This window comes from Oreochromis aureus, linkage group 16, assembly GCF_013358895.1.
Source record: "Oreochromis aureus strain Israel breed Guangdong linkage group 16, ZZ_aureus, whole genome shotgun sequence".
Taxonomy (NCBI): domain Eukaryota; kingdom Metazoa; phylum Chordata; class Actinopteri; order Cichliformes; family Cichlidae; genus Oreochromis; species Oreochromis aureus.
In genome coordinates, this window is record NC_052957.1 from 26794082 (window position 1) to 26814239 (window position 20158).

Consider the following 20158-nt stretch of genomic DNA (forward strand, 5'->3'; position numbering starts at 1 on the left):
CCGCGATATGAAAGCAGTGTTTCTTCATTGCACCTTTGTGTCACTCATGAGTCGCGCGTGTGAAACTGCCTCTTCTACTCGCTGTACAAGACTTGCTAACATATGACGGCCAAAAACAGAAGGAGACACAGGGCTAAACTCGGCGGGATTTCTAACTCAGTGTGCATGCAGGTATTATTAATATTATGCAAAACTGCACCTGGTACAGAGTTCTTAAAAAAGCAAGGGAAACAGCACTAGCAGATGGAGAGGTGTGATCCACACAAGCTACTGAAACTTCAAATGAAAAATGAAGGGAAAATATGTTACAATACTTTAGAGTATTAATTCTGCAAGTAATGTCTGGAAAAGAGCAGTACACTGAGGATTTTTACACTCATACAATCATTCACCCCACAGATTAATTTGCTATTGCTATATTTCTTATATTTGCTTTCATGGAAGAAAACTGTTAGTATTTAAGTGAAATCTTTTCTTTCTAAATCACAGTAAGAAACTGTATTTGGTGTGCAAATGATTGCACAGTCGTCAGAATATTAGTTTGTGCTATTTTCAGAGTGGGGTGGTGATTAAGACCTCACAGCGAGAAGGTCCTGGGTTTGAGTCCACCATCTTTCTGTGTGGAGTTTGCATATTCTCCCCGTGACTGCTTCCCCCTACAGTCCAAAGACATGCAGCTAGTGGGGTTAGGTCAACTGGTGATTCTAAATTGACAGTATGGTGTGAATGAGAGTCCCGCCGTCTCTCTGTGTTAGCCCTGTGACAGACTGAAGACCTGTCCAGGGTGTACCGTATTTTCCGCACTATAAGGCGCACTTAAAATCCTTTAATTTTCTCAAAAATCGGCAGTGCGCCTTATAATCTGTGTTTTGTTTGTCTCCTTATTTATGAAGAAAGAGTCGTTTTGTGATCTGCGACATACTTTTATTAAACATGCTTGGTAAGCTGGAAGAACAACAACCTCCTCACCCCTTAGCTCTCATGCCCCATATTCTTTAGAGATGGTGCCACCTTGTGGTATGGCATGAAACTACGTTAACTTACAGCAACAGCTGCTTATCATTACAATCTGGTGCGCCTTATTTATGAATTCTGGCTGTGTTTACTGACCTCGAACCGATTTTATGTGGTACACGGCGCTCAAAAATCTGTCAAAAAATGTTTTAGTAGGACTTTGCTAAGCTACGAAGCTGCAACACTTGATGGATTGCCTGAGCATTATGGCTACCGACACAGCTATGTTAGCATACCAAAGCATAACACAGTGAACCTGGAGAATGAACGCTAACTTTTTTCCACTTGATAAAAGTTCCCGATGTTTTTTTTTTTTTTGACAAATGCAATTGCATGGAAAATTGCTGTAAACGGACCAAACTTCAGTAGGGGAGAACAACTGAGATAATCCAGCCACAATATGAGGTTAGTCATTAATGTAAGATAAGATAACCTTTATTAGTCCCACATGAGGGAAATTTGTTTTGTTACAGCAGAAAGTGGACAGTGCAAAGTTACATAGCAAAAATTAGAAAAACACTGGAACAACATATAGTGTTTTTCCAGTGTTTATAGAGCAGCTACCAGAGAATTCACCATTAATGAATCAATGGTACGGAAGTGGAGGAAGCAAGAGGAATGCGTTGAGTAAAGTTTGACTTATCTGACTGTTTTGTTTCGTTTAATGCACTTTATAATCCGGTGCGCCTTATGTATGAAAACAGAACCGTTTGTCGACAGTGCGCCTTATAATCCTGTGCGCCTTATGGTCCGAAAAATACGGTACCCTGCCGCTCGCCCTGTGCCAGATGGATATGCTGGGATATGATTCTGAGAATCCAATAAATCCAATAAACTATTTACAAGCAAAAATGCTAAACTTCTTAGTAAAAATTCTTAACTTATGACCAAAAATGGCCTCACGAGGTTATAGTGACCTTGGTCTTGGACTATCACAATTTTTTATCAGTTCTTTGGATCCAAGTGAATGCTGTACCAGCTCCAGAAGAAATCCCCTCAAGGCAGGAGCGACAGATGCACAAACAAAGAAGACATTTAAAGAAGTCAGTGGATAAGCTGTGGACTATTTTCTGACTTTTTATTGACCAAATATAGTCAAATATAGTTATAGTGCTAATAAAAAGCTGCAGAGGGGTAGAATGGTGAGTTGCGATAATGAGAAAGTGAACTATGGAAATACATAGCTGATCAAAACTTTTAGTAATTATGATCTCAAATATGTAGTTAAAGGCAAACATTTTACAGGAATATTAAGTGTTTTTTCTTTAGAGTCTAAATGAAAATGCAAAGTAAGGATATTTACACTTTAAATATGCAAAAGAGACATAAACGACTTGACAAAGGTAGAAAGCGGTGTATGTTTTCCAGATGTGCAGTTGTTTTCCCTCTAAGAGCAAAGACACTCTTTGTTTCCATGAGCTCCACTGATGCACTTCCTTCTCCTTAGGCAGGACTGAGGTGTCACAACCTGCTTTTTTGACTTTGACACAGCTTCCATCAGATTATCCACCTAAAACCCCGACAAGGCGCTGTCTTGTTTCTGATTAGAAGATTCAACAGAGGCCAACTCACATGATCCCAGTGTGAATGTTTGCATGTGATGAGGCAGAGATAATCAGTGTGTTTATCAGTGGCACTGCACTGACACAGGGGCAAAAACAAAACAACACTTTCCAAAGCTGCCATCATAAACAGCAAAAACTAATTGGTCGTTTAAAACCCAAAATCTGTGCTCGGTGTCGAAGACCACGAGAAAGAGTTAAAACAGTTAACTCTTGTTAGCCGTGTTAACTGCCTCTGTTCAGATGTTTATCTAACATTTAACATGTAACATCATCCTGAAAATACCCAGACATTTTTAAGGCACCTGGTTTACTGCTAGCTTTCTGTACCCTGACTTAAAAACAAAACACAAAAAGCATTAATTGTTAGTCATGGAAATGACTAACTGGGCTTTTGATCATGCAGGATAAAGACTTCAGATTGTTTGCCATTGCTGCTAAGTCACAAGATGAAAGGAAATTTGACATTAGATGAAAGTAAAACTGAGCCTCTTCAATATGGCTATTTGCAGTATTAAGATACAACATCCATCCTCTAACCAGGCTTCCAGCTAACGCATACACAAACACCGACACATGTGTTTTATGATCCCTTTGTGAACGGGATCATAAAGCAGTATATTAAATCTCTACTAAAACAAGTAATGAGTAATGACTCAGAAATAAAGTAAGGTTTACAGAGAAAACTGATTACTGAGCTGCTGCATTTAATGCAGGCTTACTATAGTGACACACTGTCCAGTTATGTTCCTAGTATCCAAATGTACCGACTACAGCAGTTAGTAGAACAGGAGAGAGAGCTGGTCATCCGTGGGAAACCCCGTTCTGAGGCGCGTTTCCACATCTAGGCCTTACGAAAACTCGATTTTTTTTTTTATTTTTTTTTTTTAATTTACAAGAAAAAAGGCGTCTCCGGGTTTCATTGACTCTGTCCAAGTTTCCACCTATCAAACAGCTTCGCAAGTTGCCATGTGCCCAAAGCACCAGTGCTAAAAGACATGGTTTCCATTCAGTTTCAGGCATACAGTGAGTCCTGGGACTGGCAGCCAGCAGCAAGCCATAGCCAGTGGGCCATTCTTTTCTCAGAGTTATTTAATGGGTTGAATCAGCCAGCTGAATCACATTAACACCACAGGCCTCAGTGTTGCCGGAACAAACACAGCACCTCTTTATCAAGTCAAAAACCCCTCAGCAGGTCTCCATGCAAAAGGGGAAAAAAAGGGAAAAAAACAACCAGACTCATGAGGAGGAATGGCTGGCGGAAGGCAAACCTGGAAGTGAGACACAGCCAACAAAAAAAAAAAGAAAATGAGGCATGAGACATGACACAGAGAAGGTGCTGAATTTAGAAAAGGTTGCTCTTTGCCATTTCTGCTTCTTGTCTAACTGAAACACTGTTTAGATGAACTGGACCAAACCAAAGAAGACTAATGACTTTTTAGATAAAGTCAAGAGTTGAGAAGTCATCCTGCCCACAAAGCTTTGTTTCCCATCATGTTCCATACTTATGTTCCAGCTACTGGTCTTTCAGCTTTTTCTGCTGATCCTTTATCATAAATACTTGAACTGTTACAGTGAATTACATCTGCGGTCAATTTCGACTATAGACTTTACTCAGTGCATGCATATGAATATGTTTAGATGTTCCTAAAACCTTTACTGAAAAGCTGAACGAAGAACTGAACTGATTTTATGATCCAGTTGAAAAAGTCTTTTTTTTATTCAAACCTTTCTTGGAAACAGGTTGTACAAGACTAAAGTATCATCCCCCCAAATTTTGCATTCAAATTATTATCCTTCTTCAACTAATATTGGACTATTACTGCATGCAAAAATAATAATAATACTACTAATTTTGTGCTACAAAACCTTAAACCTGAACGTTTTTCAAAGACCCTGACATCACACAAGTGAATAAGGGTGTATTTGACAGCTGGATTGAAAGCATTTCATAGCAACCGTTATGTTTGTGAGCCTGAGAGGGTCTCGTTTGCATAACAAATGTGTCTGAATTTACAGTGGAGTGAGTACTTATTAGCTGTACGAACAATTGCCGTGTAGTATGAAACCCTCGATAGCTGAAGCCTCACTGCTACAGTAGGGTGTCGAGATTTGTATGTTTCCCAACACTCCTGCTAGAAAACGCGTGTTCCTGTTTGAAATTTGACATTTAAAAGGTGGGGTCTTGCTACCTGTGGCGTAGCTGGTTAGCGTCACTCTAATTATGATTTACTTGAAGCTCACCAGCCGGCTACAGCTGCTCATGGATCTCCACGGAGCCCTTGTAGCATCCCGCCCCCACACTGCCATAGAAACAGCACGGATCAGATAAAGTCTTTCAACAGGTCAATAGAAATTTTCCCCAGCGGCAGTCTTATTCTATTAATACTGCCAGCACTCACCCAGACCTTATTTGGAAACCTATGGGCTTTTCCTCACCAAAGAGGGAAAGTGAGAGTGCAAAAAAAAGGAAAAAGAAAGAAAAAAAGGGATCCCATGTTTAAAGCGGAGATCATCCCCAGGGAAGAACACAGACATCTATCATCTCATAACTACTGAGGAAAACATAGCCAGCCTAAATTCAGCTCAAAGCCCCCACATGATCAAGGACCTGTGATGCTGCCGCAAGCAAGACGCTAAGCATCATCACACAACAGGCAGATTTCGAGCTAGGTAAGAAAAAACAGATAAGACACTCCTGTTATATCCTTGTTCGAGGGATCAGCTGATTGATGGGGGCCACTGCAGCAATCAGGACCAGTCAATAGACATGTTGCATGTAGACAACACTCAATACACTCAGTGTGTCGCTGTGAGGTCTCATTTGTAAACAGGGCCAAGCAGCTCACGAACACATTATCACAAGAGGTTTATAAAACAAAAGGAGAGATTTATGGGAAATCAGATACACAGCATGTGATTTACAACTATTGCTAACTTTTCCCAGAAAGCTGCATTATTTCATTTTGCGAGAACAGTTTCCTAATTTAAAGATGATTGAAATTATAGGAATCTTTTCAAAATTTCTAGGAATCAAACTGGACTCAAACTGGAATCAAAAGACTTTTTTCCCCCCTCCAGAAATCAAGTTCAGATGGATTTTCTTCACATGACAGAATGAGCATCACGAGATACAGATGACACGCAATGTGAGCAGCGAGCATCTCTGAAAAGCAGGGACAAAACAGGGACGTCGCCAAGCGAACAAAGAACTGAAGATGAGCCCTTTAGTTTAAAGTCCTGATACAGCATCAACAGATTTACTTAATTACTTAAATGTGCTTAAACTACAAGGTGTTTTTAATACTTTGTCTACTGTCTAATGGGGCTGTATTTGGGTACAGTTGTTTCAATATGTGCCCTAAAAACTATTATTTTTAAACACTGGTTTATTATGATTGTACCACTGCAGTGAATTTTGTTGTCCATGTCATTAATTTTAAGTCACTAGCAAACTGAGACTTTGAGCTGTTTTTCCATAATGCAATACATCAATTCGAGCACGAGCACATTTGCAAATATATACTAAATATATAGTTATTAATAACTGCAAAATCATTACTGGTAAAACTATATTATCAAACTGCAGTCTTGCTCTTATCTTCCTCTAGTTCCAAAGCATCACATGTTCATCACATGAATATGTTTCCTGTATCTTTTGCAGTCATAAAGCAGAAACACCATTGACAGGGAGGTAAACAAGCAGGAACAAACCATACAAAAACATTATATTTTCTCTAACTTAGTAAAAATGGTGAAACGATATCACCAAGAAATAAGCCAGCCTTTGACATTAGTGACTGCACATGCGATGCATGCATAACTTTTACTTTTTTTATGTAGGTGATTAATAATTGCCAGCAGAGGCCATAAAAAACTGAGTAAGACCTCGTAGGCATCAATATTTACCCACTAGTCTCCAACACCTATCTTTTTTATTGCTTCAGAGGTGTCAGATTTCCTCTCTACTCGTGAGTTTTAGCTATGCTTCTAGTAGACTTTCCATATATGTTCATGTATTTCAAAGATACCTGATATAGTGTTTGTAGCAATAGCTAACATCCAGCCTAGACCAAAATGATGTTTTTCATGCGCTGGTTCAGATCCATTTGACTTTCTCTGCAACTAGTGCTGGTGTAAGGCAATATTTTGGAGTAATGCAAAGATTTGACATAACATAAGCACACTTCACAGAATTTGGCGAAGAGTACTATAACAAGTTTGGTTTCCCTGGCAGACACTTTCAGTTCATCTCATAGATGTGATGCCTTTGTAAATAATGCGACGGGATAAAAAGCAAATTGATTAAAGCTGAAGAAAGGTCCCAAGTGCGTCAGCACATGGAACAGTGGCAAAATCGAAAACCACTAGTTTAATTCCATCTCATCCAAGAATGCTTACTGTACCACTTTGCAATGCAACAGCAAATAAGCAACTGCAGCTTCTGAAAGGAAAGTGAGCTCCCAAGGCAAACTAAAACATGTTATAAGCAGCAACAGAGATTACTCAAGCATTCTGGACACCAAATAAATCAATAAATAAACTAGTGATTTACTCATATTTATGATCACTGAGCACAGATTCATTTAAAAATTCTAATTATTTTGAGGGAAAAGTCAGCGAAAGGAATAAACAGTCTCACTGCCCTGAAACACTGTAGGTCTAATTTTACCTTTAATTATGATTAAAATATCATATTACAGGTTTACACCCCCTTTGGTTAGAACACTGAGGTACATTGTGTGCTGTAAGGATAAATGCAGGTCATGTGCTGCATGCTGATTACTGTGAGCAGCCCGCTGCCAGCCTCATTCTGCAGGGCAGTGTACAAGAGGGTGAAAGTCTCTCACGTGATAGCCTGCAGTTGTTTGTTGCCGGATTTCCCCTCAAAAGCTGTCAGCTGGTACATTAATGCCTTGGTAACCAGGAACAGACCTAAGAACCAAACTGCATGGACCAAAGACAGACTTTGTCAAACCAGATGCAAACAAATGCAGACAAGTAAACGTCATTCGTGGCATATAACAGTTTTTCTTTCATATGAGCTGCCGTTCGTACGCATGTTTACAAAACTAAATGTCGATTTAAAATTAAAAGCAACATCGAAAAGAAGTTCTTCAAATTCATAATCATGAAGGCTACAGCTGAAAAATGATCAACTTTCAAAGTTGTGACAAATAACGACCTTAGCAGCGTTTCTGGAGAACACATTTTTGCCCTCATGAGACAGCAAGCAGCAGGAGAATAATAGGAAATATGTGAAAAGAGAAACCTGCAGTGACAGACAGGCGAGTAGTCTGGAGCTTCTTCAAAAAAGTGAAGCTGCTAAGAGAAACAGAAAGAGTACAAAAAAATAGATTGTGCTCATGAAGTTTGTGTAATAATGTGGACTATTATTTGAAGCCTTAACCCTGGCATTTTTGGACTTCTTGTCTTGTTTGGGGGGGATGAGAAGCACAGGAGTCCTAAGTTATCAGCTATATCAGCGTTAGCTATATTTGTTAACAAAGTGCATCCATTATCTGCTACACTTTTTCAAATCCTTGTTCAGTTATGCACAGGCGATGTACGTTGCTGCCAGTGCCCACATGATCTAATTACCAGTTATACATTAAAATGCAAATTTTGTGCCTCAGCATGCTTTAAACAGGTGAGGTATTTTAAAAAAAAATCATCCTCTGTACAGCTGTCACAAAAAGAGAAAACAGAGGCTTTTTAAATTGAGCATTATAACACACCACTCTTTGGGGCTGGCTTGTATTTGAAGCCAGTCTCAAGTGTTTTACAAGATGGTGAAATCATCACGTGGGCCACAGAGGTGGATATAGGGTTAACGCTCTCAACGAAGTGGAGCCTTTGGGCATAACGAATGACAATTGCACACCTAGGCTGGGGTGACAATAACTGCTTGTCTCTTTGGTCAGCTGGACTCTGATGAAGATACGGCACAGCTGAAATGTTAGCCTGTTTGTACAATTACAGGCTGTGAACTAATCACAGCGCTGGAGTCTCGCTCTCTGAGAACAAGAACAGCACTTCATTTGGAGGCGTTGATGGAGCATCACAAGCCTAACACTCAGACATGAAAGCTTTTCATTGTTTTAATCCCCTTCCTGACAACTCGACTTAAGTCTCGATAGAGACTCGAGAATCTGATTCTGAACTTGCGTGTGACCCTTCATCATGCCTCTTGCCTGTCCTTGGACTTCCAGGGTCCCGGCGTGAGAACATCTCTAGAACCTAAAGACAAATTCTACTATAAACAGAATGTGAAGTGTAAGCCATTTAAACTGAGTTAGTCTCCAACTGGAAACAGTTCTGGAGTTTTTCTTTAACACACTGTAGCAAAATTGCTTTCAAGCAGCCCTGATGCTTCACAGGAGACGCTGAACTCCTGGTTACTGAAAGGTCATCATGTGAGTCATGCCTTTGAAGAAGAAAGACAAGCCCACCGATGAACAGAAGAAAAAGCATGTTTAATTTTTCATCTCACGCTTCAAAAGAGAAATGACAGTGAGGGGACACTGACTAACTGTAGATTCTTCCAAATATAGCGTCTGGATTTTAACGCAGGTCATATGGGAGACAAAGCTGCGTGGCAGTCTTTGATGTCAACGCCTTGCACTCAAATCTATTCCCCTGCAATGCTTTGAAAACTCTTGCAGAAAACAAATCCATTTTTAATAGCAAGGCATGTCAGCTAACGCACCGATATCAACCTTGACGAAAGGAAGAAATGACAACGCGGTAGGAATTTTCTTTGGCTGTACAGGTTTATTCAGAGCCGTGCAGTCAAGGATTCAGACCCCATCTTACCTTAAAGGCTTCCTTATGAAATAGTCTACAAGAATAGCACAAATATCCTGTAATATCCCCATCACCTTATTACTGGAGAAACCATGAGCTTACATAGAAAAAAGAGAAATGGCCTGAGAAGGCGTCCCCTTGTCTGCCTCAATGATAAAACACAATGAGAAAGCCTAATGTGTGTCCTGGGACAGCTGGTGCTGTAATAATACTTGTCATGCATTCTCTGGGCTATTGGCACAGAAACTGTTTTTCAGACAGATACATGGTAAACCCTTTCAGTTTGAAAACGGAGAGTGATGTGTGATCTGAGCAAATGCACAAAATTTAGAAAGTACAAAATTACAACATAGAGTGTGCAGCGCATTAGCAGAGAAGTCTCTGGTACTCTGTGTGTGTCAACAAAGAAGGAGTTTAGGAACAGTACTGAGCTGAGTCACCTGTGTTTTTGATGAGCTCAGAGCCCGATGTGCAATCGCTCGAGTTACATCGGTAAAATAGAGGAAAACAGGAGTTGATTGAAGCTGAGGAAAACGAATAAAGCATGAGGCATTGCACCACCAGTGTAGACGGATGGATTGAATCAAACGGCAGCATACTGTTCAATCGCATGACAGAAATGTGTGTCTCAGACGCTTTCTGTGTAGACGGTGCTTTCAAATTTCCTCTGAATTTAATGAAAGAGTTGAACATTTTGGCAAACGCGCTCTTTTGTCTACAAAGCTCATCTCAAACAGACCGTAAGCACTTAGGATAAACAGTGGAAGCAGGAGATAACAGGTAGAATAACTGCAAAGACTGTGAACCAGCTTCTCTAATCTCACCTAATATGCTGTGGTTTCACAGGGATTTAGATGCTGAGGCTCAGACAGGCCTCATGTGTTTAACATTTAAAGAGCACACTAAAGCTATACAGAGCTTTAATGGTGATAATAGAGACTTAAAGTCGGTAAATAGAAGTATTTATGCATGAATCTGCTTTTTACAGTTGATAAATGTCATCCTGTTTCATGTTACTATAAACACTGAGGTACACGTTTGCATCCATAATGGAAACTGCAAGACAGACGTCGGCGACAATTCTATTTCCACCACAATAAAGATAACAGCACTGAGCTTATTATTCAAAATATATTCACAACATGCTGTCAAATAAGCATTTGCGAGCAGTGAATGAGGTGATGTTGTCTCTCTGCACTTCTAACACTCAGGGTCATCTTCAGTTGTTTGTGGTAACTCTAAGAACTCATGATATCACGAGTGGGCCTTATTGTATCAGGTTAAAGTATTTCCATTCAGTTTCAAGCATAGCTGTAGTCTAAACAACCCAGGAGGACTCGTTTAAATATACAGAAAAGTATGTATGAGGACGCTCTGTGCTGTGGTTATGATTTGTATTTTTGTGTGCTCTGTTCTATAAATACACATTCTCGTGATATATGTGATTGAATGTAACCCAGAGAATGACTAAAGCATGCTAGACCTTGATTTTCATAAAGGCACATGATAGGAAAGTAATTTCCATGTAAGTATTCAATTGGACATGCACCAAATGTACTTGAAGCCAAACATGTGACTGGACACATACTGTGTTTGTCTTACATACACAACTGAGCAAAGCGGCTGAAACGATTCACAGATCACAGTTGTACCCCAATCCTTGAGTTTTTAGTAGAGTTTGATGGTTGGTGGATCTGTTGGTCCAGACTGAATTCTCATTGGATTTACTGTAATCAATTTTGGTGAAGTGATCAACTGACTTTTGATGATTTGCTTTGAATTCTGCTGACTCTGACAATCCCTGGATTTTTGCAAGAAGGGTTATTGCAATCGAAATGGATAAACTATCTATCAATCTATGGTGACCGTCAAGAAGTTGATCCAATATCTTAAGATGTACTAGCATCCTCTAAAAAGGCATCCATGGCATAAAAGCAAAATAACCAATAAACACTTCAATTAAAAAAAGAAAGCAGTCATTCTTGCAACCTGTTTAGTGGATAAAATTACAAAATCCTAGTTTGGTTAAGCTTTCTTTTATTGTTATGGATACGTACAAGGTCTTCTATGAAAACTCAAAAGCAAACTGGTGCACTGAAGTGAAAAACAATGCAGAAGGACTCTGGACCAGGGGTGTCGAACTCCAGGTCTCGAGGGCCAGTGTCCTGCAGGTTTTAGATATCACCCTGGGTCAGCACACCAGAATCAAATGATTAGTTCATTAACAGGCTTCTGGAGAACTTCGAGAAATGTTGAGGAGGTAATTTAGCCATTTGAATCAGCTGTGTTGGATCAAGGACACATCTAAAACCTGCAGGACACCGGCCCTCGAGGCCTGGAGTTTGACACCTGTGCTCTAGACAGTGAAAAAGTGCGTAAAGTGGCTAAAAACAGAAAATCATGATGAATTAGAGCTGGGCGATATAAGATTTTTTCATATCACGATATGTTTTTTTCATTTCGGGCGATAACGATATATATCACGATATAAGCCAAATAACTATATTTGTAAGATTTAAATGTGCCGTTGCTCACAAGTAAAATGTGAAATAATCAGCAGCTTGTTTTGATTTAAATATTTATTTCCCATAATAAGTTCAACAGGGCAGATGTACTTAAAGAACATGAGACTTCAGTTTCAGATAAATAAAGGCAAATATTGCAAACTACACAAAAGGCAGCCGCTAAAGCGTTTAAGTTTCAAAATAGAACAAACAAAACAGACTACTAAATTGTCAATTCCACTTAGAAACAAAATATTAATTCTAAAAATAAATCTTAGGTCGTTTTACAGAAGAACAGACAAAATTGACTAACTTTTGTCAATATCAAATAAACTGAGAACTAAAAGGAAATTCTCAATCTCTCCTTGTTGTATAGCTTAGCTTTTCAAACAGTTTTAACAGTTACTTTAGTCTGACAAAAGCTGAATGACGAATTAGCGCTTTCAGTCACAGATTGAGCATGCACCGTTTTATTGTATTTCCAGACTTGCTTTCGGCTACTCTGTTTTTTGTCAGACTTGAAATAGCCGAAATACCTTCACACTACGGAACTTCTGTGGCCCTTCCGTTCGACAAGCTCTCCGCCATTGGAGCCATCATCTGTTTTTTCTTCGGTAACCTTCGCTCACGCTCTCGGTTGATTTTTCTCTAGTCGGCAAACTCATTTCCTTCATTACCCGGGCTGCACGGCTGCAAAAACAAATACACATGTGCGCCTTGGCGCTTGTGCTGTACGTAACAAGTCGTGACACTGCGGCTGTGATTGGTTCGGCTCTGCGCTACTTAATTTGGATTGGCTGTTCTTTTTTTTTTTAAGAGGACAAGAGAGATGAGGTCTATCGCAATAGTTTAATTTTTCTATCGAGAAAAAGTTATTTCGCAATACATATCGTTATCGTTTTATCGCCCAGCTCTATGATGAATGGGAATCAAATCAATAAAATCGATTAGTTTGCTTATTTGTTGGTTATAATAGAGTCGTAGGGTTTGGGTGCTTCCCCGAAAAGTGTGGCCAGAGCAGAAAAAGCTTGCGAAACCCTCCAAATGAGTCTACCTTTTAAAAACACTTTTGTTTCGTGAGCAGCCATAGATCGTAGGACTCCACCTACACACAGGTGTTACACCTGGGAGTTCAAGACAATCTGAGCAAAGAACGAGGAGTAGAAAGGTACTGACAAATAAAATTCCAGCTCCATGTTTGGTTCCCAAAGTGGCCAGCCAGAGCATGAACTCTGAGACCTATATGTGTTAGATGTGTTCTGCTTAACTGCGCTATATCCACTTGGTTCACAGTTTTATCTACACAGCCCCGTTCTTCTGTGTCTGCCCGTCTGTTGCGTTTGGGTGTCTGATAGCCATCTGGGGGCTAGCGGACAGTTCTGTCTGAGTGATCAAACACACCCACGCTGTGATTTCCACAGCGCCAAGCCAAAACAGACTGGAAGCCGTCAGAGGCTGTTGGACTGAGTCTCGGTTACAACTGGCCTGTTCAGTGACAGTTTACACTGTAACACCTTTCAAAATATGCCAACTGCACTGCTGAGCCTGCCAAAACCCTTCAGACTGTTGTTCGGTTGTGTCAACATTCCCTCACAAACATATCTCCACATATCTACAACTCCATATCTGCAAAATACCAAGTGAAGTGTGCCTGGTACAAAAGAGGAACTTTATAATGACCTTTTGGTGCTATTAAGATATCGTCTTCTTTTAACATCATTTGAACAGGGCACCACTCGTAAAGCTTCACCGCATATGATCTCAGGCATATCTCAACACCGTTTGCACTTCCACGCTGAGAGGCAGTCGTTCTAAAATTGGCAAGGCCATTTGCTTCTTTTTCATTTTTTTATTTAAAATGTGGCAAGCTGTATGTAGGAAAGCCTTCCACCTTTACTGGACACACACACTTTCATAGTATTACATTGCGTACCAGGTATATGATATATATAGTTGACCACAGGACTTTTAATTCGTCAGCCTGAATGCAGATTTGATGTTCTTTCTGCAGCTGCTTTGAGGTAAAATGATATAGGCTCATTCAGACACTCAGAACAATAGAACAATCAAACCATCTGCAACAACAGTGCGTTTGTTCTGTAATTTCTCACAGTTCAACCTGGGAATTAGAAAGACATAATCTACATAGCAGAGCAGCAAAATGTCAAACATATCTTGATGTTTTCATGCAACAGCCTCAACAGCTGTCTGAAGACTTGAGTGCTAGACTGATGGTTGGGCAAAAAAGAGGTAGTGTTCACCATTTATGGAGGCAGTAATTGTTTAATTTCATCTTATAATGCACATCTGACACCTTTTAATAGTTTGATAGCACCATGTGTTAGTCTTGCAGTGTAAATGAAACCGGGAACATTATGCATTGTTCAAATCTTCCATTAGTGTGCATTATTAAATGTAAGTAAGTAAAACTTTATTTATATAGCACCTTTCTAGATAAAAGATCACAAAGTGCTTCACACAAGGATAACAAAGAATAAAACAAAACAGCCAACAGTTAACAAAATGCAATTCTAAAAAGATGTGTTTTTAGCTGGTTTTTAAAAGAAGCTACTGAGTGAGTTCCATAGTCTGGGAGCCACAGTGGCAAAAGCTCTCAGCCTTGTACGATGAATGACAAGCAGACCCTGATTACATGACCTAAGAGACCTGCTAGGGACATAGGGCTGTAGAAGTTCAATGATTGTCCACGAAGAGCTCTATAAGTCAGTACCAGAATCTTGAAGTGGACTCTGAATTCAATGGGGAGGCAATGCAGCTGTATTAGCAACAGTGTCACATGTGAACAATCGGTAGACGTTCCAAGGAGTTTTTGTTTAAACATGTAAACAGTGAATTACAGTAGTCCAGTCTTGATGAAATGAAAGCATGAATGACAATGTCCAGTTCAGTACAAGATACAATAGAGCTTAGTTTAGAAATGTTTCTTAAGTGATAAAAGCAAGACTGAACCAGAGATTTGACGTGAACATCCAAAGTGAGAGCCGAGTCAAAGATTACCCCTCAAAACATGCTGGAGGGGCTCAAAACATGCTGGATGGGAAGTAGATATATTAAGAACAATAAAGGCCCCAGCACAGAGCCTTGTGGCACACCATAAGACAGGGACGTGGAAGATGACCTGTATTTAGAAACTGCCACAAAAAAGTAATGTTCATATAGATATGATGATAACAAATGTCACAAAATGCCACAAAAAAATAAATAAATCACAGAGCAGGGTCAATGGTTGCTGAGGTACATATTGTGCAGAGGTCGGCAACTTTCTGCAGAGTCAGTCACTGACACTTTAAGTCAGAAACACACCAAACACACAGAGAAACAACAAAGAAATCAAAAGCAACAAATATTGTATCTAGTCCTGTATTTGTGCTTTCAAACTCTCAGATGGGAAATTAGAATCCCCAAATCAGTACAATAATTAGTAAAAACGTGACAAAAATTATCTGATTAACTCTAGATTCATTTTAAGGCTGGACCCAAGAGCTGTACTTTAAAACATAACGCCTGCAATTCCGGGATCTTCATTGGAAAGCCGTCGAGCAGGATTAAATTTACAAGCAGAGACATGGATCAGGGAAGCTCTACGAGGATGACAGCTAATTCCATAACCTGTAGCTCGTGAGCAGCTGTATCTAGCTCAGCATACAAAGCAGCAGACGTTCAAACTCCATCCATATAAGGCCAGGTGGGGAGACTATGAGCCTTATCACACCCTGTGTTCCTTTACTGCTCTGCCTCGCAGTCATAACACATGTGGGCCGCATCGCTGGAGAGGGATCAGAGTGCTGAGGCTTTTCTTTGACAACCAGCCACAGAATAATGATAACCTCAGTGCTGAAAGACAGCTCTTCTGGGCCCGATTTGGACCATCTGTAATTTCAGAGCCAGTTTTAGCTCAATGTAGCCAGCCCTTTCTAAATATACAAAAGAATAAACAAACGTGCAGACACACTCCTCTCTCACTCGCTCTCTTTCCAGTGAGAATAAATACAACCATACAACAGTTTGTTTCTCTCAGGAAAAAAAAAAGGATCACTTTGTATTACTTAAGAAGGCAGTTTGGTAATTGCAAATTTTAAAAACAAATTTAAAATTTAAACCATAGTTAAATGACAACCAGCTTTTATCTGCTTTTCTATGTTTGAGCTGCGGGTCAGCTGAATTTTTGCAACACCGTGATCAGTATTTGTTACTATTTCCTGACTACATTAAACATCGAAAAACAAAACTCTATAAAAAATAGCTTTTAATTGCTGTAGTGAATCAGATGAGAGAAGTTTGGCTGACTGTCACATGCCTGGTTACCATATGGGACGTATGTGTCCCAAATGCTTCTGCTTCCCACTAGTACTTGCAGTGGGAATGCTGTCCCATATCCAGTCTCTGTCATGAACTCTCACTACAGAGCAGGCGATCTCCATAAAAATAATAATAACAATAAAGGGAAGCAGGACTGAGGCTTAATAACATGCAAAAGTAGACACCACAACACTAAAACAACTGTCTCAAGCAAGATTTCCAGATAAAATATATCAAGGCTACTAGACATAGTGTATCTCTAAATCGGCTTCATTATCAGATCTATACGTATCACACCGAGCTCAGTTTTTCACACATTGTACTGGTGAGTCATCTGTAAACACCCAAAAAACAAAAAAACAGCATATTTTTCTATCTCAATCCTTTGGCGATGTGAAGACGGGATAATATATTTGCATTCATTACTATTGATAATGAAATTATTTTCCACAATTAGCATAATGGCACATAATGGGCTCAATGGGCTCTTCGTGCCACCTTGACAATGGCAGTCTGTGTGGTGCGCTACACAAATGTGCATGCAACAGCACTCTGCAGCACACAAGGTTCACTGTGCGAACAAGGTCAGAGCTGTGTGAGCTGTTAAAAAATGATTTGGTAATAGTCAGTATAATAGTTAGTAGTTAGTATGATGCTGTCAGTGGTTCAGTTTACATTGTACTGTTATTTTAGGATTCCTGTGTTAATGTCCATAAAAAATTTATTACTGATACTGAATGTATCAGTAATAATAATGAGTCTTTCCTTCAAGCTCGGGTCCTCTACCAGAGGCCTGGGAGCTTGAGGCTCCTGCGCAGTATCTTAGCTGTTCCCAGGACTGCGCTCTTTTGGACAGAGATTTCCGATGTTGTTCCTGGGATCTGCTGGAGCCACTCGCCTAGCTTGGGAGTCACTGCACCTAGTGCTCCGATTACCACTGGGACCACTGTTGCCTTCACCCTCCACATATTCTCAAGCTCTTCTCTGAGCCCTTGGTACTTCTGCAGCTTCTCAGGTTCTTTCTTCCTGATGTTGCTGTCATTTGGTAATTATAAGAATTGGATAACTTCAGGTATTTTATAGGAAAGGAAAAACATCCCCATCTTACATTGTCAGTATACTGTACATTTCAGGCATGTGCTATTTTATGGGGTTATTGTGGATTAAACTTGCCTAACTCTTTATGAAAGCTATGCTTGAACAGTGACATTTATGGTTTTCAGGGTCTTTATTGGTTTTTTATTGTTATTTTTTTATCATTAACTCAGTTTCCCTGGGTCTTTTCCCATGTGTTATGAATAAATCTTTGTTTTTTTGGTAGCGCTACTGGTTTTATTTTGTTGTATTTATCAGCGTCCCCAACCTTTTTTGCCTCACGGACCGGTTTATGCCCGACAATATTTTCACGGACCGGCCTTTAAGGTGTCGCGGATAAATACAACAAAATAAAACTAGTACCGGTACCGAAAAAAAGAAGATTTATTCATAACACACGTGAAAAGACCCAGGAAAACCGAGTTAACGATAAAAACGATAACAAAATAACGCTGAAAACCAATAAAAGCCCTGAAAACCATACATTTCACACCTGAGCCTCAACTCTCTCGGCCCGGTACCAAACGACTCACGGACCGGTACCGGTCCGAGGCCCGGGGGTTGGGGACCGCTGCCTTAAAGGCCGGTCCGTGAAAATACTGTTGGACATAAACCGGTCCGTGCCGCAAAAAAGGTTGGGGACCGCTGTTCTAAGGTCACATAGGCCTGTTTTTTTCTTTAATCCACTCCATAGTAAGGCGCCCCCAAAAAGTATGGCATATTAAGATGGGAAAATATTGTTTATTTTTCCTCAAACTTACCATACTTAGATCTACAGTATATTTATTTCTTTGTTTCCTGTAAAACCCTGGCTTGTTACCCCCTTATTTTAGTTTGCCTGCCATTACATATCTGTAGGTAAATGTAATTAAATTGTAATTTCAAATAAAAGACACTGAAATTCCTATTTAATTACAGGGAAATTACTCTGTTTGTATTATAAAGGGTTAACCATCATTGTACCCCCCAAATCAGTTCTTTTTGGTCGTGAATGATGACAAGATATCCTGCAGAACCAGCTTCAAGTTTGGGCTCCTTACACAGACACCATCTGTGCTTTTACTCACTCCCATACTTATCTTTTTTTTCTTGTTTTTCTATATGTTCTCCTGTTTTCTCCTACGGCTTAATGATAGTTACACTTCACACCGTTCTTGTTTACAAAAAGATCAGCGACCACACTACACACCCACAACAACCAGAGTCTGACCACTTTAATAGCCGTCACAACACAGTTTGCACTTGCCGAAGAAAAAATAATGCACAATTTCATATTTAACAGTAGCCTCCTGTTAATGCTTTTCTATCCTTAAGGTTAATACAGCATTCAGCTGTAAACAGAAAAAATGTTATATCACTAAACAATTTTCCTTTAAAACAGCAGTTTGTTTATAGAGCATTGTTAGCTCTCACTGCTCTGATCAACCACATTTCTGGCACCAACACAAGCTGTGATTATCAAACTCTATGCTCATGCAGGAGCACTCTGGCAACATTGACTTGGCAACAAGTGGATAAAAACAGTGGAGCAACAGATAAGCCAGATATTGAAATATGAGAGAATATTGGACATAAATTCACAAACAAGGCTCCAAATACACGATAATGTTACACAAATATTGTGCAATTTGCTCTGAAGTTCGCCAGAGTCCAAAACACATTTAATGTTGGTTCAAGGGATTTGTTTGTGCGGTTAGTGCAAATGTGTAAACACGCTGTAAAACAGCAAAAAGGGCACACTACAAATGAACTAAATTAAACACAAATGTGGTCCTGAAAACTGAAAAAAGGGGAAAACATGGAATCTTTCCAAGGATCCACAGTGTCCAGTCAGTGGCTCTGATTACACTTGGATACATATGGCCAGAGTAAATCCAGCCAGGAAAAGGGTAGAGCCGTTTCCCTGGATCTCATGCACTCTGGTTGTTTTACACATAAGGTTTCAGACACAAACACACACACACACACATCAGAATACAAGTTGTATTCATGAGGTTCAACCTGGGACCCGATTCCTCTTCCAGCTGCAGCTATTATCAGCACGGAGATTTAGCATCTCTGTTCATGGAGTGCCTCTGATTCATTGATTATGAGGCGAGCCGGCAATCCCCTATGCAGCTGGCAGAGAGGGATACTGAACTAATAAAAATGGATGTGGTGAAGCACACACGGTCAGGTCAGAAAAAAACAATACATCATGTCCCCATTTTATGCTGGGTACATTAAAACACAACTGAGCTGCTGCCGCTATTTATAAGCTATTCTACGGGCAAAAATAAGTCACTATTCCCTGTGTTGGCAGATCTGTGCACTTAATCTGTCTGCCAAAGTACACATACTAACACCAGCGTAGTGCCTTAGTGTACGAGGACTCTTCTAGGAAACGGGCACAAGCCTCTAGGAAACAATTGCTCATGTCGTGCTCCAGTAGTTATTAAAACTGATTTATTTGGTTAAACAGCAACAGAACTGCAACATCCAACAGCAAGCATCTGTGCGTGATGCCAAACTAATGGAAATAAACACAGAAGTCACAGTTTCTTTTCCACATTTGAAGGCATCTGGAGATAAAATTGTAGTATTCACACAAACCAGCATTCTGGGTGTCAAAGTAATGAACATCCTATTTTCTTAGTAAAGCAGTTTTTTAAAAAGAAAAAAAAAGGATGTCTACAAATGAAAACCTCGAGTCTAGAGATGCACAATGCAGGAACAGGGGAACACAGCTGCAAATGACACTTAGGATGACAAAATTGGACTTCCACATGTTTCAAAGAGGAGCGACCTAACTTCCATTGGTCCTTAAAATGTCACCACAACTTCTCAAAGGCTACGTTCACACTGCAGGCGAAAGCG

At 39.9% G+C, this 20158-nt stretch overlaps 1 protein-coding gene across 2 annotated transcripts in view; it reads right to left on the bottom strand.

Moving 5' to 3' along the window:
• The window catches only part of adcy5 (adenylate cyclase 5), an 89356-nt gene that overhangs the window by 44400 nt on the left and 24798 nt on the right, over window positions 1-20158 (bottom strand). The gene's annotated exons all lie outside the window — the stretch shown is intronic.